The following is an 8,232-nucleotide window of genomic DNA, read 5'->3' on the forward strand; positions in this document are numbered from 1 at the left end:
AATATTTTTATTGTGGTCATTCCCCCCCATGACAATAGCCCGCCGGACATCGCACCGCTTTGACGTTAAGTGCACTTCATAGCAGATCTCTCATCTATGAAGAAGTTTAGGCCGTTCGGGGACAGAAACCCAGGTCGTCACTGTAACAGAAATACACGCCAACAGCTGAGACACCGATATGGCACGAAACTTCCACGTCCAAACGAGTAACGCTGCAATGTTTTTTGACACTATTTCCCGTAGAAGAACTCTGCGTATTGGTGGTTCTAAATGAGACATGATAGCAGACAATGCCAGTTTCGTCAAGACTGTCGGTACAATTCCTTCCGTCCAGTTTAACACGCCATAGAGTACTTTTTGGGGGGCTTGTCACAAACATTAAAACTAACCATAAGGAGAACGACTGTATTCCGACAAGAAAGAGTAAGGAAATCGGCCGCGACATGCTCGTCTGAAGTCTGAAACACCTGCTAGGCCTTGCAGTCTGACACAAACTAGGCAGCCTCTCCAGCGACCCACTCACAGTGTGGAATGCAAGATCGACGTAAGCTGATGACTGAAAACGCAGCAGAGAGAAAACGATACAAGCGCAGGTAGCCTGGGATCAAAGCAGCATGAATCAACAAAGCCAAGATCGTCTAAGAGAATATCGCAAAATCACACAGAGTGGCAACTCAAACCGAAGTACAAAGAGCGCCTTAGTGTTTCTTTGTAAGAGTCAGTCAGTTGGTGCATCAGTACCGACACACAAACTGGTGATCCACCCTCCGAACCGGAAACTTGCTCGTATTTTCTGTGGAAGCCTAAAGGCTTTCTTCGTGTGATGTACGAATATGCGCTGGAAAGTGATGCCTCCGCATATTTAATGTGATAACTCCCAAAACTTTTTCAGTAAGACAAGCTTTATGAACTTTCAGCTAATGGCCTTGCCACAGTGGTAACACCGGTTCCCGTCAGATCACCGAAGTTAAGCGCTGTCGGGCTGGGCTAGCACTTGGATTGGTGACCATCTGGTCTGCCGAGCGCTGTTGGCAAGCGGGGTGCGCCCAGCCCTTGTGAGGCAAACTGAGGAGCTACTTGATTGAGAAGTAGCGGCCCCGGTCTCGTAAACTGACATACGGCCGGGAGAGCGGGGTCCACACCACATGCCCCTCCATATCCGCATCCCCTGACGCCTGTGGTCTGAGGGTGACACGGCGGCCGGTCGGTCCCGTGGGGCCTTCCAAGGCCTGTTCGGACGGAGTATTACCTTTCTGCATATTCAGTCTTCATGTCTACATGAAGTGTATGTCTTAACATAGTGACAATGGTGACGTACACATTTCTCCCAACGAGAGCAGTTTGTAGGTATCACTACTGTAAAATTTTTGACTTTGTTGATGAAGTTGCAAACTTTTATATGCTACCACGGCTTTACCAATATCAAAGTGAAGTCCTAGAAGGTGTTCTTTAGGTTTAGGAAAAAGGTGAGACTCGGATGGAGCCAAGTTGGGAGTTCATGCAGGACGATCGATGACAGTGTCTTATTGTTGCACACGTCGAATCGCTCCTGTATGGTCTGGGCATTGTCATGGTGAAGGAGAAAGTGCACTCGAGCTCTTCGAATTCTTAACTCCACTACAGCCCTCTGTTTGTCACGCACTGACATAGTTAAGTTACACACCACCGTTTCACACAATATAATTCGGATCCCTGTAGCGGCAGTAAGCTTCAGATATGTAAACGAGAAGAATAAAGACGTAGAATGTTAATAACGTTTGCTTTATCTGAAAATTGTATAGAGTTTTTACATAAAAATTTTGGAGACATTGCTTCTCAGCCCGCCCTCGTATTTGCTGCGACCTGTGGAGTAACGGCTTTCAAATATTGTTTCTGCCAGTGTGCAAGTAAGTCTCAAATCTGCCGGGCTGACTTAACATTAATCAGTGACAATTTGAATGTGGGTGGCGAGGATGTTACCCGAGCTCAGCGCTTGCCTTATCCGAATACTGTGCCTTAATCGTGCTGCTATCACTCTCAAAATTGAGGTAGTGTTTCCCCTTACAGTTTTTGTTTTCTAACATCTATCATCAGAAAATGTTGCGCGTGTGAAAATAGGTGCTTGAAAGAGGAGCTTGGAGAGAAATAGTAGGTGCACACCACAGAGTTCCGCGATTAGTAAAAGACTAGTTTGATAAGTTAAGCAGTGTACCTGTAGATGCACAGAAACATAAATACTATCTGAAGTAAAACAGAAGGGTCGTTCCGAAAGTTCAAATGGTTCAAATGGCTCTGAGCACTATGGGACTCAACTGCTGAGGTCATTAGTCCCCTAGAACTTAGAACTAGTTAAACCTAACTAACCTAAGGACAACACAAACATCCATGCCCGAGGCAGGATTCGAACCTGCGACCGTAGCGGTCTCGCGGTTCCAGATGTTCCGAAAGTAATGCATCCTTTTTTCGTGGTGACTTTGAATGTCCGAGGCAGGTGTATTTGGCATAGTGCTAATGCTTGAACTTTTCTCTTGCATTTGCAGATGTTCCGCTATTCTGCGGTAGTTGGCCCCCAGCAGAGAAATATTCATAAATGGAGTCCGATATGCACGCGCGTATAAAACAGCGACGTGTGTTTGAACTCCTCACTACTGAAGAAATTTCACTGAAAGAAATTCATCGACGTTTGCTAAAGGTGTATGGAGACGATAAATAGACGTGATCAATATGAGGCTATCGATACGGAATTTTCAAAGTGGTGAAGAGGGTGTACATGACAAACCACGTCCTGGTCGACCCTGCACAGCTGTCATCCCTCGCAATGAAGAGCGTCTTGATCAACTCATCCCTGCTGATCGGCGGGTAATAACCAGAGAATTGTGTGCAAAGCTAAATGTCGGCTGTACTGCCTTAGAGACAATGTTGGGACGTCTTGTTTATCACAAAATATGTGCGAGATCGGTACCGTGAATGCTTACAGAATGGAAATTTGTGAGGACCTGCTGGAATAAAATAAAACTGAACGTCACAATTTTCTGAGTAACATCGTCATCGGATATGAGACGTGGTGTTACCACTATGAGCCGGAATCCAAAAGACAGTCCATGGAATGCCGACGTCAAAGAAGAAATTCAAGACACAGCCGTCTGCAGGCAAAGTGATGTTCACAGTCTTCTGGGATAGCCAGGGTGTAGTTCTTTCGGGTGCACTGGAGCCTGGAGAAACTGTCTATTCAGCACGCCACCAGACGACACTGATTAAGCTGAACTCTCGAATTTCCAGGGTAAGAAGACCAGCTTTCACCTAAAACATGGTAGCACCAGGCCCCTACCAGTTTTGCGATCCTGTTAACTCATTGCGGAATTCGGCCGGGCAGTTTTACCACATCCACCTAACAGTCTCTATTTAGCTCCGTCACACTTCCATCTCTTTCTGTCACTGAAAGATGAACTACGTGACGAACATTTTCAAGACTTGGATGCTGTTGTCAAAGCTGTAAGGAAGTGGTTAGCCTCAGCTGGTACCAATGTTTACAAGCGCGGCATGCAGGCTGTGGTTCATCGTTGGCGAAATTACATAAGGAATAATGGTGACTACGTGGAAAAATGCCAGTCTGTAGCTGAAATATTGCTCTATTTATCTGTTCTGTTATGATTTATGTATCTTCTGTAGTGCCCATGAATAAAAAAAGGAGGCATTACTTTCGGAACGACCCTCGTATTTTCGTCAAAGTAAAACGTTTCTTTCGTCCGTCCTTCGGAGCGTCCGTCGCGGCGCGCGAAGTCAGCTCAAGGCCGTCCGCCTCGAATCACGTAGAGGTAGTTGAGGCATAATCGGGTATCTAAAGAAATAGCTAGATAACGGTGTCAGTTATCTTTGTTAGAACTTCAAATTTATTTCAGAGAAAGATAAACAAGGTGTGAACAACATATATGGGCGACGAGAACTTATTTTTGATAGTTTACATTATATTTAATGTAACTCAGCACTGCGCAATACAACGTTTAACTGCTAACTTAGAGATAAAAGCAGGCACTCTGGAGAGCGCAAAGGCGTAATGTTATATTTTACGCCTGAGGCAGGGACACACAGATACTGATGCAAGCCACCTTCACTCCACTCTATACAGTCCTCATGCACCCACTTCTCACACTTTAAATACTTTACCGTATGATCTAATAGTCTTGTTGACGAGTATACAAAGAAATAGTAAGCATTTTATTCTCATATTCAGAAGAGCTGTTTGGCTAACACGTCTTCAGACACTTATGACTCCTTTTCACAGTGTAGACCGGAAGATCTTCAACAGTTTCTTTTAGTCTGCCGGGAAAAGATACTTTTGTTGCATTGGGTTCATTTTCCAAGACAGAAAATACCCAAACCAAAGTAAGTCATTTTGCATTGTTGTTGTTCTCGTAAGTTCTCTGCAAGTGGTCAATTCGCATTTTCCTCTTTGCCTGGTTGATGATGGTCTTCGTAATGAGGATCTGGGTTTACACTCTTGGTGATATAATGAAAGAAGGCTGTGATTGGACATCATTCGACGGACCGGGAAGTCGGGGAGAAACAGTAACTGACTCTTTAAGTTTTGGGAATCTGGAGTTATTCTTTCTGTTGTATCTGATGGTGCAAATTCCTCTTCTTCAAATACATTTGCATTAAGCGAGAAAATACCCGTTTTCCTAAACCCAAATGGATCATTTTGCATTGTTGCTGTTCTAGTAAGTTACATGCAAGTCCAAACTACTGAGCTACTTAGCCCTGGGTTGCCACTCTTCTCGGATGGATGTTATGCCATGTCTTAATTTCATGACCGTGTAAAACGCTTCATGTTCTTAGCTCAAATAAAAATACACCTCTTCAATAAGGGATAGTTAATAAAAGTATTAGTGACACAACAACGCAAAAATGGGAGCAAAATAATGTAAAATCTATACGTTATTATGTAATTGTTATTAAAACGTTACAAACGAACATCGTACGGTCAAAAGCATGTGCTTCTTTATGTCACACATTTAAATTTTATGTAACGTAGTGATGGTGTAATATCTGGTGGTTCCGGTTTTATTCCATTCCTTCTACCCGGATTCACCCCAACTGTGTCTTATCATTAAAATTCTTTCTGCATACGAAAGAAGGTGAAGAATCGTTTAAAATGGCATATGCCCATAATGCCTTTTAAAAGTATTACTTGTTGTATTACTAGTTTCAACGTAATATGACGATATGAGTGCCTTATTGAAGAAAAATTATTACAAAGTAAGATACACAACCGTAAAAATTTAACAAATTATTTAGCTCAACAATAAAGCGTCTGACCCTCATGGCGGTATTGAAACTGTCCGGTGTCTTCATTTTCCAACGGCCAAAAACCAATTTTACCTACTCGGAAATAGAAATGTGAGGCTTACAGGTTTCATCCCCACACCGGATTATATTCCAATTTACCCTACTGTTGAGCGAAGTGCGGTGCGCTGCACACATTACGCTATGTATTACTCTGTAAATTTAACTGGAAACATTTATTCGCTTACTGTAGCTATCTACTTGCAGGAACGTTTCGCATGTCTGACCACTGCACTGGAATGCGTTCGCCGCTAACAGTTCAGCACATCAACATCAACTGGCTATTATCAATGGCCACTGATAATTACGATAGCAACAAACAGGAACATAACATGGGAAACCACTCGGAACACCACGCTCAAATTTACACGAGAAGGAAATGAAATTTATTTGTGTCAAATAACACTAAACAAGTCTGTCACTTTTATCCACAACCAACTACAGGGAGGCAACGCATCCACGTTCGGTTCTAACACCTTGTTTGGCCGAAGAAATCAAGGCTCGCAATGTAAATGACTCATGGAGGAAAGCAGGAAAGTATCCGAGGAGAATTAGACGTCCACGCGTGGGAACGCACTTTCGAATGCTGTGTAAAATTTCCGAACCGGAAAAGTAATCGCGTTGATACGGAGCATCGGTAGCTCCATAACCACAAATTACAACCAGTTTAAAATACATATTCGACTCAGAGGGCCAACGACATCCCGCTGCAGTCCTGCAGGGCCTACCGGCCGACATTTCGATTTCGCGAATTCCAGGCTGCCCCACGAAATTCTTTAACACAATATGTACATAATCAAAGTTCCAGTATGAACACGTTGTAGAGCATCACTGCCCAGAATTACGTCAAATTTGAACACCATGTTATTGACGCAATGGAAACGTCTAGGGGGAAAAATGGTTTAACGAAAATTTTGCCAGTAGATGGCATACGTCTTAACTTACATGGGGTCGGCTACAAATGACAGATGAATCGAGATAGGAGTGCCATGGCTTAAGATGCACATCACATTATCTGTACTTCTTAATGTGCTTGACTGCATAAGATTGCCAATCAACATTTGTGACTCTTTTGGACAACACGGTTGTGGAGAGAAGCAGCGATTAATATGGTTAATATATAATTCAAGAACAGTCTTAATCGCACTTATTATTGTTATAATACCGCCAACCGGTTTCAACCCGACGAAGGGGTCATCTTCTGGGCGTTTACACCATTGGTTGACTGCTGGTGGTGTCACTCCTGTCTACATAACGGCAGGAAACTATGCAAATGCGGTGGGGTGTCAGGGAAACGTGAAGGGGGATGAGATGTGCGCATGCGTGACAGTAGAAAGCAAACAAAGTCCACATTGCCGAACTGTGTTGCTGCAGACAACAATCAAATTCATTTGCCTACGGTACATCGTATTATACGTTAAATGTATGAGGAGAACGATAAATTTTAAAACAGATTTCTATCAATTCTCATGAGAGAAATCTTACTTCACGTCTTGACGACGTTGTGTCCACTGCTCCACAGCTTTAGTCTGCCTGAAGCGAAGGTGGGAAAAAATGATACAGCTTTGTGAAGACGTGAAATACACTTTCTCTCAAAATTACAACCGTCAAACGAATGGGTCATTGAAAGTGCTTGCAATAATTCTCATTTATTGTCTACAATGTATTGCTAGGGATGCCCAGAAAGTAATGCACCACATTTTTTTTTCTCAGCCGAAAACAATGCTACCCAAGCGAAACGTTACGTACGTAATATTTGAAGTCTCCTGAGTGAGTGCGCCAGGTTTCCATCACTTCCAGCAGATAGCGCATCTGCAGGACGGTTTCAAAACGACGTCAGTAGGTGATGCACGTTACAAGCAACGTGCCGACATTGAATTTCTAATTGAAGAGAAAGAAACTGTGGGGAATATTCACAAACGCTTGTGCAAAGTCTACGGAGCGTCATCTGTCGACAGTAGCATAGTTAGTCGCTGGGCACGGAGGGTGAGGTCATCAGAAGGCGGTTCGGCGGAGCTCCACGATTTGCAGCGATCGGGGAGACCACCCACGGCTGTCACATGTGACATGCTGTAGCGAGCTGATGTCATTCGCGAGGACAGACGCGTTACGACTGGCAGTTGGCGGTGCATTTGTCAAAGGAAGTGTGAATGCAATTATCCTTACTTTTGGATATTAAAAAGTGTGTGCAAAATGGGTCCCGCGGTCTCTAACGGTGGATCACGAATCACACAGAAAGAAACATTTGTCTTTACTTGTTGCAACGTTTTGAAGCTGAGGCGGAGGCCTTCTTCTTCCGGATTGTGACAGATGATGAAACCTGGGTTCACCATTTTGAGCCCGAAATAAAACGACAGTCGATGGAATGGCTCCATTAAAGGATACCGTTCGTGGAAGATATTTTGAGGACCATGCCGAGGTGATTGAAACAGCGAATCACTGGCTCCGCCACCAGTACAAGGATTGACGTCGATAGGGCATACACGCCCTTCTTTCGCGCTGGAGGAAGGTCATAGAACGGGATGCAGACTACATGGAAAGATAGGGTATGTAGATAAAACACCACTTCTTCGTGTGTGTAATTCTCATAACGTTCAATAAAGAACTTTTGAAGAAAAAAATTGCGATGCATTAGTTTCTGGGCAACCGTCGTGTAAATAATATCTAATATACAACGAGGTTAACTTCAGACACAACGGAATCATTATATTAGCTTGACAACTGCTTCTACTTCATAGAAATGTGTATACGGCGTATACATGGTTTTCTTTGACTGTAGTTAAGTGTAATGACTGTCTAAAAAAGAATTATTTCTAGAAAAGACTTATGTAAAAGACTATTGTGAAATCGGTCAGCATGTTGTCATATTTTTCTCCGTCAACGAGCTTTGTGAGTGTAACAAATTCATTC

General features: G+C 43.4%; 1 pseudogene; it reads left to right on the plus strand.

Moving 5' to 3' along the window:
- The first annotated feature begins 916 nt into the window (after positions 1-916).
- On the plus strand, positions 917-1,034 carry LOC126238619 (5S ribosomal RNA; annotated as a pseudogene).
- The last annotated feature ends 7,198 nt before the right edge of the window (positions 1,035-8,232 follow it).

Source organism: Schistocerca nitens, chromosome 2, assembly GCF_023898315.1.
Source record: "Schistocerca nitens isolate TAMUIC-IGC-003100 chromosome 2, iqSchNite1.1, whole genome shotgun sequence".
NCBI classification, from domain to species: Eukaryota; Metazoa; Arthropoda; class Insecta; order Orthoptera; family Acrididae; genus Schistocerca; species Schistocerca nitens.